The sequence below is a fragment of the Hydractinia symbiolongicarpus genome, chromosome 9 (genome assembly GCF_029227915.1).
Source record: "Hydractinia symbiolongicarpus strain clone_291-10 chromosome 9, HSymV2.1, whole genome shotgun sequence".
NCBI lineage: Eukaryota > Metazoa > Cnidaria > Hydrozoa > Anthoathecata > Hydractiniidae > Hydractinia > Hydractinia symbiolongicarpus.
Window position 1 is genome coordinate 11,460,232 of NC_079883.1, and position 13,332 is coordinate 11,473,563.

The window sequence follows — 13,332 nt, forward strand, 5'->3', positions numbered from 1 at the left end:
GTCGGCCTACATCATCGACACGGCCTGTTTCCGGCTATTAGGAGCAATTCATATATTGGGCACTGCGTTTCGACTTTTTTATTAGACCACAGTAAAAAAATTCACTCACAGAAGTCCCTTTCTTTCATGGCTACAAACACGAAGAATTCTGTCGTAAGTAAAACGAATGCGCAAGCCAAAATAACGATGGGGCGAAGTCATAAGCATGGCCCTGTGGCCCAATGGATAAGGCATCTGACTACGAATCAGGGGATTCCAGGTTCGACTCCTGGCAGGGTCGCACTGTCGCATTTCGGCTGCATGGTCTACTGTGTAACGCGCGCGCACGTTCTGGCGTAATGCGTTGATAAACGGAATGTACGCAGTCATATTGGAAAGTAATATCACGCACTTAGTATCGTCGCCTTTGTTAGCATTCATGTAAGTTACCATCCACTCGCTACAGTCGCTCTCCATCCTACGGCTAAATCAACAGCCGTGATTTTTACTATGTCGCCGTCCATCCGTACGCGGTGACAGTTGTAAGCTTTACAGTAACGTGACATGCTCCACAAGCAGTTACGGTGTGTGGACGATGCCTATCATGGCAACGCTTGTTCTTTATCGCTTCTCGGCCTAATGGCTAAGATCAAGTGTAGTATCTGTTCTTATCAGTTTAATATCTGGTAGGCCATTCTCTGAATGGTCAGTATATTAATCTGATTTTTGGCCTTGGGTCATGGAGGTGGATTCATTCACGCCGTGACCACGGGTTGCCTTGGTGTTGCACTATTACCGATGGCGGCCCACATAAGCAATAAAAGAATAATAGCAGTCCTCTTTCCGACGGCACTCTGCATAGTCTACGGCGGGAACAAAACGCGTACACTGGGGGAGAATACAGCCTATGCCCCGCGACACGGCAGTTTATAACACACTCAAGCCACAAGCATTAACAAACTTTGAAGGGTACCCTCATGCTACGGTGCAGTTCCAACTCATACTTACCTGACGGGGAAGTAAAGACTGATCAATGAGGGTTTTCTTCCAGAGTGAGGCTCTTGCATTGCACTACGCTTGGGCTGACCTCTGCGATTACTGCAAACGTCAGTAACTCGACCGTACAATTTCTGGTAGTGGGGGCCTGCGTCCGCGCTCGCCCCCTCCTTAAGTCAAAATGAATGAGCTTAGAAAAGTTGCGCGGCCAAATGTCGGTGGTGACTTAAACGCTAAGGTAAAACCTCGCTTGGCTGTTACGAAACGTGATTGCGATATAAGTCCTCGGAAGGCGGCGGAATTTTATTTTATTTGCCATTCCGTCAGGGTTATTGGATGATCGGCAATAGATCGAGTTTGTATGCATTTGAAAGCTCTTTTTTCTCGTACTATCACCTGAAAAGTCCCCCATCCAAGTACTATCCCGGCCCGACGATGCTTAACTTCCGTGATCAGACGAGAACGGGTGTGTTCATCGTGGTATGGCCGTAGACATTAGTAGGGGCAAATACGTGCAATTTATTTTGACGTTGTGATCAAATTTTTTTATTTAATTTCTTTGAGTTACTTAGGACAAGGCGTATGCATGGATTATCTATTAGACTTTAAGGTTATAGTTTTGTGAAAAAAACAATGTTTTTTTAAAGATGTGTGGCTATAAAAATAGCCGTTGTTTTCGGAGTGTAGCGGTTTACTTCTTCTGTCCTTTGTCGTTCTTCTTTGGGAGTAAGACAGCTTGAATGTTTGGCAAAACACCACCAGCTGCAATGGTTACACCGCTCAAAAGTTTGTTTAATTCTTCATCATTACGAACAGCCAATTGTAAATGTCTTGGAATAATCCTAGCTTTTTTGTTGTCTCTTGCTGCGTTACCAGCCAACTCCAATATCTCAGCAGATAAATATTCCAAGACGGCTGCTAAGTAAACTGGTGCTCCAGATCCAATTCGGTTAGCATAGTGCCCTCTACGAAGGAATCTATGCACTCTACCGACTGGAAATTGAAGTCCAGCTCTTGAGGATCTTGTCTTGGCTTTAGCCTTAGCTTTTCCACCTTTTCCACGTCCAGACATAACTGCGATTTGATTTGTAAGTTAATACAAAAACGTACGAATATTTAACGTAAGTGTTAACGAAATAAACTTTACTCGTTTTTTCATCATAAAAATAGGATCGAAATCATGTTTTTTTAACCAATCATAATTAAGTATTAAACAAAAGATTTTTTTTTTAACCAATTAAATTGCGTATCGGCGTTTTCGGATCGAATTCGATCCGATTTTTTTACTTATAAACAAAAAGTTTTGACTTGCAGTTTAATGCTTATTTACAAGTTAAGTAGCAAAAATTTTTAACCATGTCTGACGCAGCAGCTAAAGGAGGAAAACAGGCACCTAAAGTAGCCAAGAAAGGTGAAAAAAGAGCCGGCAAAAAAGGAGGAAAGATTGGTGGAACTGGTGAAAAGAAACGCAAGAGAAAGAGAAAGGAAAGTTATGCTATTTACATCTACAATGTTTTGAAACAAGTTCACCCAGATGTCGGAGTTTCAAGCAAAGCTATGAGCATCATGAACTCATTTGTCAACGACATCTTTGAGCGCATTGCTTCCGAAGCTTCGCGTTTGGCTCTTCAAAACAAAAAGTCGACCATCTCTTCTCGTGAAATTCAAACCGCAGTACGTCTTCTCTTGCCTGGAGAACTTGCAAAACACGCAGTCAGTGAAGGAACAAAAGCCGTCACAAAATACACAAGCAGCAAGTAAACCAACGTCTACCAAACACAAACGGTCTTTTTTAAGACCACACATCTTTAAAAAAACATTTACTTGGCGTCACTACAAGTTAACCGAAGTTAATAAAACTTCTAAATAATGTGCTTAAGAACACTAGCCTACATTTAAAATACTTCCCCATGTGTGTGTGTGGATTAGCTTCACTTTTCATACGTATTATTAGCTGTACTTGCAGAAAAGACAAGTACATTGATCCATGTTATTGCTTACATTTAACTTAACCCAGCTTTTCACGGAAACACTCCCAGGCAAATTAACCCTACAAAGTATTTCTAAATTTTTTTTGTGTCATATATGACATAGTATCGTATAGCAATAAATGTAACTGTGACAAGACTTTACACATTGTGTAATTTGGAAGCGTGCACAAAGTAATGTTTTAAAAGATTTGTGGCTATAAAAATAGCCGTTTTTGTTGAGCAATGACAACGCTTAACCTCCGAATCCGTAAAGAGTTCTTCCTTGACGTTTTAAGGCATAAACAACATCCATAGCGGTAACGGTCTTGCGTTTAGCGTGCTCTGTGTAGGTTACAGCATCACGAATAACATTCTCTAAGAAAACCTTCAGTACACCTCTGGTTTCCTCATAGATAAGGCCAGAGATACGTTTGACACCACCTCGTCGAGCAAGACGTCGAATAGCAGGTTTTGTGATTCCCTGAATGTTATCACGAAGAATTTTTCGGTGACGTTTAGCACCTCCTTTTCCCAATCCTTTACCTCCTTTTCCGCGTCCAGACATATTGATATAGTTGCGTACAGAACGAGTACAAAAACAACGTTTGAGTTAACAGAATTCAGACAGCTTTAAAAAGAGGCCATAAAATTACCTACTGCTCGTGGAAACACCCTAATTAACCAATAGAGTTGCGTCATTACAAAATGTTCCGAACATTTTGTACATTTTTTTAAGTAAAACTGTAGTTTTTTTAAAAATTCGTGGTCTTAATGTTTCAGTAAGGCAATAAATTTGGCATCGTTGGAATTCGCCAAACCTTCTGCTACTTACTAAAAAAAAAAAAAGTCAAAAGCTTTTGTGTATCAGAAGATACAGCCGTTTTCCCGTAGCCAAAAAACACAGATTTTATAAAAATGTTAAAGTAATGAGCGTAATGTCATTATGCAGCCAATCAGAAATTACTTTCTTAGCACCAATCAAATGGTTTGTTTTGAACCTTAGCTGTCAATCAATATGAGAAATAAAACTTTGGCGCGATAGTGCATTTTAGACCGTCTTGTGTATCCGTACTACATCGACTTCTTAAAATATGGCTCGTACAAAGCAAACTGCACGTAAATCTACTGGAGGAAAGGCTCCACGAAAACAACTCGCCACTAAAGCTGCGAGGAAAAGCGCACCAGCTACTGGAGGAGTGAAAAAACCACATCGTTACAGACCTGGTACAGTTGCTCTCAGAGAAATCAGAAGATACCAGAAGTCAACCGAGCTCTTGATCCGCAAGTTGCCTTTCCAGCGTCTTGTGCGAGAAATTGCTCAGGACTTCAAAACAGATCTGCGATTCCAGAGCACAGCCGTTATGGCTCTGCAAGAGGCTTCTGAAGCGTACCTTGTTGGCTTGTTCGAGGATACTAACTTGTGTGCCATTCACGCAAAACGAGTTACAATCATGCCTAAAGACATCCAGTTGGCAAGAAGAATTCGTGGGGAACGTGCCTAAGCATCTTACCAAACAAAAAACGGCTATTTTTATAGCCACACATCCATAAAAAATATTACGGCTAGCTTTTTATATCAAACTTTGTTCTGCTTTCTGTTTAAATTTTATGCTACATAAAAATTTTATGCTACATAAAGTTTGACAATGTTAAAAATATGAAGGGCAAGAAAAGTAAAAGCAAGAAAATAAGAAATTTAAAAACGAAAATACTTAAACTTAGGGAATCTAATCTTAAAATTACTCTTTTTTAACTGTTTAAGTGACTTAAACAAGTTTAACTTTGTACCAAGATAATGTTTTTTTGTAAATGTGTGGCTATAAAAATAGCCGTTTGTTAATGTAATAGCCAGATACACACAAATTATTTTTTTGCGGTCTTCTTTGCTGCCTTTTTGGGAGTCTTTTTGACCTTCTTTGCTGCAGGTTTTTTAGCAACAGGCTTCTTTGTGGGTTTCTTAGCTGCTGGTTTCTTAGCCGAGGCTTTCTTTGTGGCAGGCTTCTTTGCTGCTTTCTTTGGCGTGCTCTTCTTTGCTGGCTTCTTTTTTGGTGTACTTTTCTTTGCAGTAGGCTTCTTTGCCGTTGGCTTTTTTGCTGCGGCCTTTTTCTTAGGTTTTTCTTTTTTTACCTGACCTAGCTTGAATGATCCAGAAGCACCAGTGCCTTTAGTTTGAATCAAATCGCCTGATGTTACTCCTCGTTTAAGAGCCATTTTCAGATGATGATCTGAGTTTTCAGCAACTTTGTAATTTGCATGAATATATTTTGTAATAGCTTGGCGAGATGAACCACCGCGTTCCTTTAGGGTAGCGATAGCAGCCTTGATCATGTCCACATATTTAGGGTGATCAGCTGTCTTCTTTGCAGCAGGTTTCTTCTTGGGTGCGATTTTCTTTGGAGAAGCTGCTTCACTCATTTTTAATGTTTTCTTACAACAATCCAACGATAAACGATGCTTGTTATCACAGTAGAAGTATACTAAACATTACCGTGTAAATGAGATATAATTTAAGACGGTGCGAAGTATGCGGACGTAAAAGTACCACTCCCGGGAATTGATTTGGCGCGAAAACAGAAATGTGTGTTTCTGTACATCGTATAATGTCCGTTTTGGGTGCCGCGACTATGCGAAAGCATGTTAATTTTTATTTGTAGCACGACGCAATAGTCTGAAAGAGAAGCTGCTGGAGTTTGAGGTCTTCAGCATTACATCTACTCTGTTAATTTGGGCTTCTTCCGCGCCCGTGTTAGGATTTTCATAAAGCGTTCTTTGGTTTGCGTTGCGTATGTCGGCCTACATCATCGACACGGCCTGTTTCCGGCTATTAGGAGCAATTCATATATTGGGCACTGCGTTTCGACTTTTTTATTAGACCACAGTAAAAAAATTCACTCACAGAAGTCCCTTTCTTTCATGGCTACAAACACGAAGAATTCTGTCGTAAGTAAAACGAATGCGCAAGCCAAAATAACGATGGGGCGAAGTCATAAGCATGGCCCTGTGGCCCAATGGATAAGGCATCTGACTACGAATCAGGGGATTCCAGGTTCGACTCCTGGCAGGGTCGCACTGTCGCATTTCGGCTGCATGGTCTACTGTGTAACGCGCGCGCACGTTCTGGCGTAATGCGTTGATAAACGGAATGTACGCAGTCATATTGGAAAGTAATATCACGCACTTAGTATCGTCGCCTTTGTTAGCATTCATGTAAGTTACCATCCACTCGCTACAGTCGCTCTCCATCCTACGGCTAAATCAACAGCCGTGATTTTTACTATGTCGCCGTCCATCCGTACGCGGTGACAGTTGTAAGCTTTACAGTAACGTGACATGCTCCACAAGCAGTTACGGTGTGTGGACGATGCCTATCATGGCAACGCTTGTTCTTTATCGCTTCTCGGCCTAATGGCTAAGATCAAGTGTAGTATCTGTTCTTATCAGTTTAATATCTGGTAGGCCATTCTCTGAATGGTCAGTATATTAATCTGATTTTTGGCCTTGGGTCATGGAGGTGGATTCATTCACGCCGTGACCACGGGTTGCCTTGGTGTTGCACTATTACCGATGGCGGCCCACATAAGCAATAAAAGAATAATAGCAGTCCTCTTTCCGACGGCACTCTGCATAGTCTACGGCGGGAACAAAACGCGTACACTGGGGGAGAATACAGCCTATGCCCCGCGACACGGCAGTTTATAACACACTCAAGCCACAAGCATTAACAAACTTTGAAGGGTACCCTCATGCTACGGTGCAGTTCCAACTCATACTTACCTGACGGGGAAGTAAAGACTGATCAATGAGGGTTTTCTTCCAGAGTGAGGCTCTTGCATTGCACTACGCTTGGGCTGACCTCTGCGATTACTGCAAACGTCAGTACCTCGACCGTACAATTTCTGGTAGTGGGGGCCTGCGTCCGCGCTCGCCCCCTCCTTAAGTCAAAATGAATGAGCTTAGAAAAGTTGCGCGGCCAAATGTCGGTGGTGACTTAAACGCTAAGGTAAAACCTCGCTTGGCTGTTACGAAACGTGATTGCGATATAAGTCCTCGGAAGGCGGCGGAATTTTATTTTATTTGCCATTCCGTCAGGGTTATTGGATGATCGGCAATAGATCGAGTTTGTATGCATTTGAAAGCTCTTTTTTCTCGTACTATCACCTGAAAATGTCGTAGGAAAATGTCATAGGAAACACTTTCAACAACCGCCACGTTCCTTAATTGTTATAACAAGAAATATATCACAGCACCATTGAAATGAAAAGGCAACAAATGAAAATGAAAAGCCTACGACACCGGGAGTTCCCAGGCGGTCCCCCATCCAAGTACTATCCCGGCCCGACGATGCTTAACTTCCGTGATCAGACGAGAACGGGTGTGTTCATCGTGGTATGGCCGTAGACATTAGTAGGGGCAAATACGTGCAATTTATTTTGACGTTGTGATCAAATTTTTTTATTTAATTTCTTTGAGTTACTTAGGACAAGGCGTATGCATGGATTATCTATTAGACTTTAAGGTTATAGTTTTGTGAAAAAAACAATGTTTTTTTAAAGATGTGTGGCTATAAAAATAGCCGTTGTTTTCTGAGTGTAGCGGTTTACTTCTTCTGTCCTTTGTCGTTCTTCTTTGGGAGTAAGACAGCTTGAATGTTTGGCAAAACACCACCAGCTGCAATGGTTACACCGCTCAAAAGTTTGTTTAATTCTTCATCATTACGAACAGCCAATTGTAAATGTCTTGGAATAATCCTAGCTTTTTTGTTGTCTCTTGCTGCGTTACCAGCCAACTCCAATATCTCAGCAGATAAATATTCCAAGACGGCTGCTAAGTAAACTGGTGCTCCAGATCCAATTCGGTTAGCATAGTGCCCTCTACGAAGGAATCTATGCACTCTACCGACTGGAAATTGAAGTCCAGCTCTTGAGGATCTTGTCTTGGCTTTAGCCTTAGCTTTTCCACCTTTTCCACGTCCAGACATAACTGCGATTTGATTTGTAAGTTAATACAAAAACGTACGAATATTTAACGTAAGTGTTAACGAAATAAACTTTACTCGTTTTTTCATCATAAAAATAGGATCGAAATCATGTTTTTCTAACCAATCATAATTAAGTATTAAACAAAAGATTTTTTTTTTAACCAATTAAATTGCGTATCGGCGTTTTCGGATCGAATTCGATCCGATTTTTTTACTTATAAACAAAAAGTTTTGACTTGCAGTTTAATGCTTATTTACAAGTTAAGTAGCAAAAATTTTTAACCATGTCTGACGCAGCAGCTAAAGGAGGAAAACAGGCACCTAAAGTAGCCAAGAAAGGTGAAAAAAGAGCCGGCAAAAAAGGAGGAAAGATTGGTGGAACTGGTGAAAAGAAACGCAAGAGAAAGAGAAAGGAAAGTTATGCTATTTACATCTACAATGTTTTGAAACAAGTTCACCCAGATGTCGGAGTTTCAAGCAAAGCTATGAGCATCATGAACTCATTTGTCAACGACATCTTTGAGCGCATTGCTTCCGAAGCTTCGCGTTTGGCTCTTCAAAACAAAAAGTCGACCATCTCTTCTCGTGAAATTCAAACCGCAGTACGTCTTCTCTTGCCTGGAGAACTTGCAAAACACGCAGTCAGTGAAGGAACAAAAGCCGTCACAAAATACACAAGCAGCAAGTAAACCAACGTCTACCAAACACAAACGGTCTTTTTTAAGACCACACATCTTTAAAAAAACATTTACTTGGCGTCACTACAAGTTAACCGAAGTTAATAAAACTTCTAAATAATGTGCTTAAGAACACTAGCCTACATTTAAAATACTTCCCCATGTGTGTGTGTGGATTAGCTTCACTTTTCATACGTATTATTAGCTGTACTTGCAGAAAAGACAAGTACATTGATCCATGTTATTGCTTACATTTAACTTAACCCAGCTTTTCACGGAAACACTCCCAGGCAAATTAACCCTACAAAGTATTTCTAAATTTTTTTTGTGTCATATATGACATAGTATCGTATAGCAATAAATGTAACTGTGACAAGACTTTACACATTGTGTAATTTGGAAGCGTGCACAAAGTAATGTTTTAAAAGATTTGTGGCTATAAAAATAGCCGTTTTTGTTGAGCAATGACAACGCTTAACCTCCGAATCCGTAAAGAGTTCTTCCTTGACGTTTTAAGGCATAAACAACATCCATAGCGGTAACGGTCTTGCGTTTAGCGTGCTCTGTGTAGGTTACAGCATCACGAATAACATTCTCTAAGAAAACCTTCAGTACACCTCTGGTTTCCTCATAGATAAGGCCAGAGATACGTTTGACACCACCTCGTCGAGCAAGACGTCGAATAGCAGGTTTTGTGATTCCCTGAATGTTATCACGAAGAATTTTTCGGTGACGTTTAGCACCTCCTTTTCCCAATCCTTTACCTCCTTTTCCGCGTCCAGACATATTGATATAGTTGCGTACAGAACGAGTACAAAAACAACGTTTGAGTTAACAGAATTCAGACAGCTTTAAAAAGAGGCCATAAAATTACCTACTGCTCGTGGAAACACCCTAATTAACCAATAGAGTTGCGTCATTACAAAATGTTCCGAACATTTTGTACATTTTTTTAAGTAAAACTGTAGTTTTTTTAAAAATTCGTGGTCTTAATGTTTCAGTAAGGCAATAAATTTGGCATCGTTGGAATTCGCCAAACCTTCTGCTACTTACTAAAAAAAAAAAAGTCAAAAGCTTTTGTGTATCAGAAGATACAGCCGTTTTCCCGTAGCCAAAAAACACAGATTTTATAAAAATGTTAAAGTAATGAGCGTAATGTCATTATGCAGCCAATCAGAAATTACTTTCTTAGCACCAATCAAATGGTTTGTTTTGAACCTTAGCTGTCAATCAATATGAGAAATAAAACTTTGGCGCGATAGTGCATTTTAGACCGTCTTGTGTATCCGTACTACATCGACTTCTTAAAATATGGCTCGTACAAAGCAAACTGCACGTAAATCTACTGGAGGAAAGGCTCCACGAAAACAACTCGCCACTAAAGCTGCGAGGAAAAGCGCACCAGCTACTGGAGGAGTGAAAAAACCACATCGTTACAGACCTGGTACAGTTGCTCTCAGAGAAATCAGAAGATACCAGAAGTCAACCGAGCTCTTGATCCGCAAGTTGCCTTTCCAGCGTCTTGTGCGAGAAATTGCTCAGGACTTCAAAACAGATCTGCGATTCCAGAGCACAGCCGTTATGGCTCTGCAAGAGGCTTCTGAAGCGTACCTTGTTGGCTTGTTCGAGGATACTAACTTGTGTGCCATTCACGCAAAACGAGTTACAATCATGCCTAAAGACATCCAGTTGGCAAGAAGAATTCGTGGGGAACGTGCCTAAGCATCTTACCAAACAAAAAACGGCTATTTTTATAGCCACACATCCATAAAAAATATTACGGCTAGCTTTTTATATCAAACTTTGTTCTGCTTTCTGTTTAAATTTTATGCTACATAAAAATTTTATGCTACATAAAGTTTGACAATGTTAAAAATATGAAGGGCAAGAAAAGTAAAAGCAAGAAAATAAGAAATTTAAAAACGAAAATACTTAAACTTAGGGAATCTAATCTTAAAATTACTCTTTTTTAACTGTTTAAGTGACTTAAACAAGTTTAACTTTGTGCCAAGATAATGTTTTTTTGTAAATGTGTGGCTATAAAAATAGCCGTTTGTTAATGTAATAGCCAGATACACACAAATTATTTTTTTGCGGTCTTCTTTGCTGCCTTTTTGGGAGTCTTTTTGACCTTCTTTGCTGCAGGTTTTTTAGCAACAGGCTTCTTTGTGGGTTTCTTAGCTGCTGGTTTCTTAGCCGAGGCTTTCTTTGTGGCAGGCTTCTTTGCTGCTTTCTTTGGCGTGCTCTTCTTTGCTGGCTTCTTTTTTGGTGTACTTTTCTTTGCAGTAGGCTTCTTTGCCGTTGGCTTTTTTGCTGCGGCCTTTTTCTTAGGTTTTTCTTTTTTTACCTGACCTAGCTTGAATGATCCAGAAGCACCAGTGCCTTTAGTTTGAATCAAATCGCCTGATGTTACTCCTCGTTTAAGAGCCATTTTCAGATGATGATCTGAGTTTTCAGCAACTTTGTAATTTGCATGAATATATTTTGTAATAGCTTGGCGAGATGAACCACCGCGTTCCTTTAGGGTAGCGATAGCAGCCTTGATCATGTCCACATATTTAGGGTGATCAGCTGTCTTCTTTGCAGCAGGTTTCTTCTTGGGTGCGATTTTCTTTGGAGAAGCTGCTTCACTCATTTTTAATGTTTTCTTACAACAATCCAACGATAAACGATGCTTGTTATCACAGTAGAAGTATACTAAACATTACCGTGTAAATGAGATATAATTTAAGACGGTGCGAAGTATGCGGACGTAAAAGTACCACTCCCGGGAATTGATTTGGCGCGAAAACAGAAATGTGTGTTTCTGTACATCGTATAATGTCCGTTTTGGGTGCCGCGACTATGCGAAAGCATGTTAATTTTTATTTGTAGCACGACGCAATAGTCTGAAAGAGAAGCTGCTGGAGTTTGAGGTCTTCAGCATTACATCTACTCTGTTAATTTGGGCTTCTTCCGCGCCCGTGTTAGGATTTTCATAAAGCGTTCTTTGGTTTGCGTTGCGTATGTCGGCCTACATCATCGACACGGCCTGTTTCCGGCTATTAGGAGCAATTCATATATTGGGCACTGCGTTTCGACTTTTTTATTAGACCACAGTAAAAAAATTCACTCACAGAAGTCCCTTTCTTTCATGGCTACAAACACGAAGAATTCTGTCGTAAGTAAAACGAATGCGCAAGCCAAAATAACGATGGGGCGAAGTCATAAGCATGGCCCTGTGGCCCAATGGATAAGGCATCTGACTACGAATCAGGGGATTCCAGGTTCGACTCCTGGCAGGGTCGCACTGTCGCATTTCGGCTGCATGGTCTACTGTGTAACGCGCGCGCACGTTCTGGCGTAATGCGTTGATAAACGGAATGTACGCAGTCATATTGGAAAGTAATATCACGCACTTAGTATCGTCGCCTTTGTTAGCATTCATGTAAGTTACCATCCACTCGCTACAGTCGCTCTCCATCCTACGGCTAAATCAACAGCCGTGATTTTTACTATGTCGCCGTCCATCCGTACGCGGTGACAGTTGTAAGCTTTACAGTAACGTGACATGCTCCACAAGCAGTTACGGTGTGTGGACGATGCCTATCATGGCAACGCTTGTTCTTTATCGCTTCTCGGCCTAATGGCTAAGATCAAGTGTAGTATCTGTTCTTATCAGTTTAATATCTGGTAGGCCATTCTCTGAATGGTCAGTATATTAATCTGATTTTTGGCCTTGGGTCATGGAGGTGGATTCATTCACGCCGTGACCACGGGTTGCCTTGGTGTTGCACTATTACCGATGGCGGCCCACATAAGCAATAAAAGAATAATAGCAGTCCTCTTTCCGACGGCACTCTGCATAGTCTACGGCGGGAACAAAACGCGTACACTGGGGGAGAATACAGCCTATGCCCCGCGACACGGCAGTTTATAACACACTCAAGCCACAAGCATTAACAAACTTTGAAGGGTACCCTCATGCTACGGTGCAGTTCCAACTCATACTTACCTGACGGGGAAGTAAAGACTGATCAATGAGGGTTTTCTTCCAGAGTGAGGCTCTTGCATTGCACTACGCTTGGGCTGACCTCTGCGATTACTGCAAACGTCAGTAACTCGACCGTACAATTTCTGGTAGTGGGGGCCTGCGTCCGCGCTCGCCCCCTCCTTAAGTCAAAATGAATGAGCTTAGAAAAGTTGCGCGGCCAAATGTCGGTGGTGACTTAAACGCTAAGGTAAAACCTCGCTTGGCTGTTACGAAACGTGATTGCGATATAAGTCCTCGGAAGGCGGCGGAATTTTATTTTATTTGCCATTCCGTCAGGGTTATTGGATGATCGGCAATAGATCGAGTTTGTATGCATTTGAAAGCTCTTTTTTCTCGTACTATCACCTGAAAATGTCGTAGGAAAATGTCATAGGAAACACTTTCAACAACCGCCACGTTCCTTAATTGTTATAACAAGAAATATATCACAGCACCATTGAAATGAAAAGGCAACAAATGAAAATGAAAAGCCTACGACACCGGGAGTTCCCAGGCGGTCCCCCATCCAAGTACTATCCCGGCCCGACGATGCTTAACTTCCGTGATCAGACGAGAACGGGTGTGTTCATCGTGGTATGGCCGTAGACATTAGTAGGGGCAAATACGTGCAATTTATTTTGACGTTGTGATCAAATTTTTTTATTTAATTTCTTTGAGTTACTTAGGACAAGGCGTATGCATGGATTATCTATTAGACTT

The 13,332-nt window shown here is 41.1% G+C and overlaps 11 non-coding genes across 11 annotated transcripts; 9 read left to right on the forward strand and 2 right to left on the reverse strand.

Moving 5' to 3' along the window:
* The first annotated feature begins 207 nt into the window (after positions 1 to 207).
* Positions 208 to 280, forward strand: Trnar-acg (transfer RNA arginine (anticodon ACG)). Its single transcript has one exon. It is a non-coding gene; the product is annotated as a tRNA-Arg (tRNA).
* A 322-nt stretch (positions 281 to 602) lies between these two features.
* LOC130661335 (U2 spliceosomal RNA) lies at positions 603 to 794 on the forward strand. The gene has a single exon (XR_008988528.1). It is a non-coding gene; the product is annotated as a U2 spliceosomal RNA (small nuclear RNA).
* A 185-nt stretch (positions 795 to 979) lies between these two features.
* Positions 980 to 1,144, forward strand: LOC130660289 (U1 spliceosomal RNA). The gene has a single exon (XR_008987489.1). It is a non-coding gene; the product is annotated as a U1 spliceosomal RNA (small nuclear RNA).
* A 4,795-nt stretch (positions 1,145 to 5,939) lies between these two features.
* On the forward strand, positions 5,940 to 6,012 carry Trnar-acg (transfer RNA arginine (anticodon ACG)). The gene has a single exon. It is a non-coding gene; the product is annotated as a tRNA-Arg (tRNA).
* Positions 6,013 to 6,334: 322 nt separating this feature from the next.
* Positions 6,335 to 6,526, forward strand: LOC130661336 (U2 spliceosomal RNA). Its single transcript, XR_008988529.1, has one exon. It is a non-coding gene; the product is annotated as a U2 spliceosomal RNA (small nuclear RNA).
* Positions 6,527 to 6,711: 185 nt separating this feature from the next.
* Positions 6,712 to 6,876, forward strand: LOC130660452 (U1 spliceosomal RNA). Its single transcript, XR_008987652.1, has one exon. It is a non-coding gene; the product is annotated as a U1 spliceosomal RNA (small nuclear RNA).
* Positions 6,877 to 7,226: 350 nt separating this feature from the next.
* On the reverse strand, positions 7,227 to 7,345 carry LOC130658336 (5S ribosomal RNA). The gene has a single exon (XR_008985552.1). It is a non-coding gene; the product is annotated as a 5S ribosomal RNA (ribosomal RNA).
* A 4,469-nt stretch (positions 7,346 to 11,814) lies between these two features.
* On the forward strand, positions 11,815 to 11,887 carry Trnar-acg (transfer RNA arginine (anticodon ACG)). The gene has a single exon. It is a non-coding gene; the product is annotated as a tRNA-Arg (tRNA).
* A 322-nt stretch (positions 11,888 to 12,209) lies between these two features.
* Positions 12,210 to 12,401, forward strand: LOC130661337 (U2 spliceosomal RNA). Its single transcript, XR_008988530.1, has one exon. It is a non-coding gene; the product is annotated as a U2 spliceosomal RNA (small nuclear RNA).
* A 185-nt stretch (positions 12,402 to 12,586) lies between these two features.
* Positions 12,587 to 12,751, forward strand: LOC130660290 (U1 spliceosomal RNA). The gene has a single exon (XR_008987490.1). It is a non-coding gene; the product is annotated as a U1 spliceosomal RNA (small nuclear RNA).
* A 350-nt stretch (positions 12,752 to 13,101) lies between these two features.
* LOC130658337 (5S ribosomal RNA) lies at positions 13,102 to 13,220 on the reverse strand. Its single transcript, XR_008985553.1, has one exon. It is a non-coding gene; the product is annotated as a 5S ribosomal RNA (ribosomal RNA).
* Between the last annotated feature and the right edge of the window lie 112 nt (positions 13,221 to 13,332).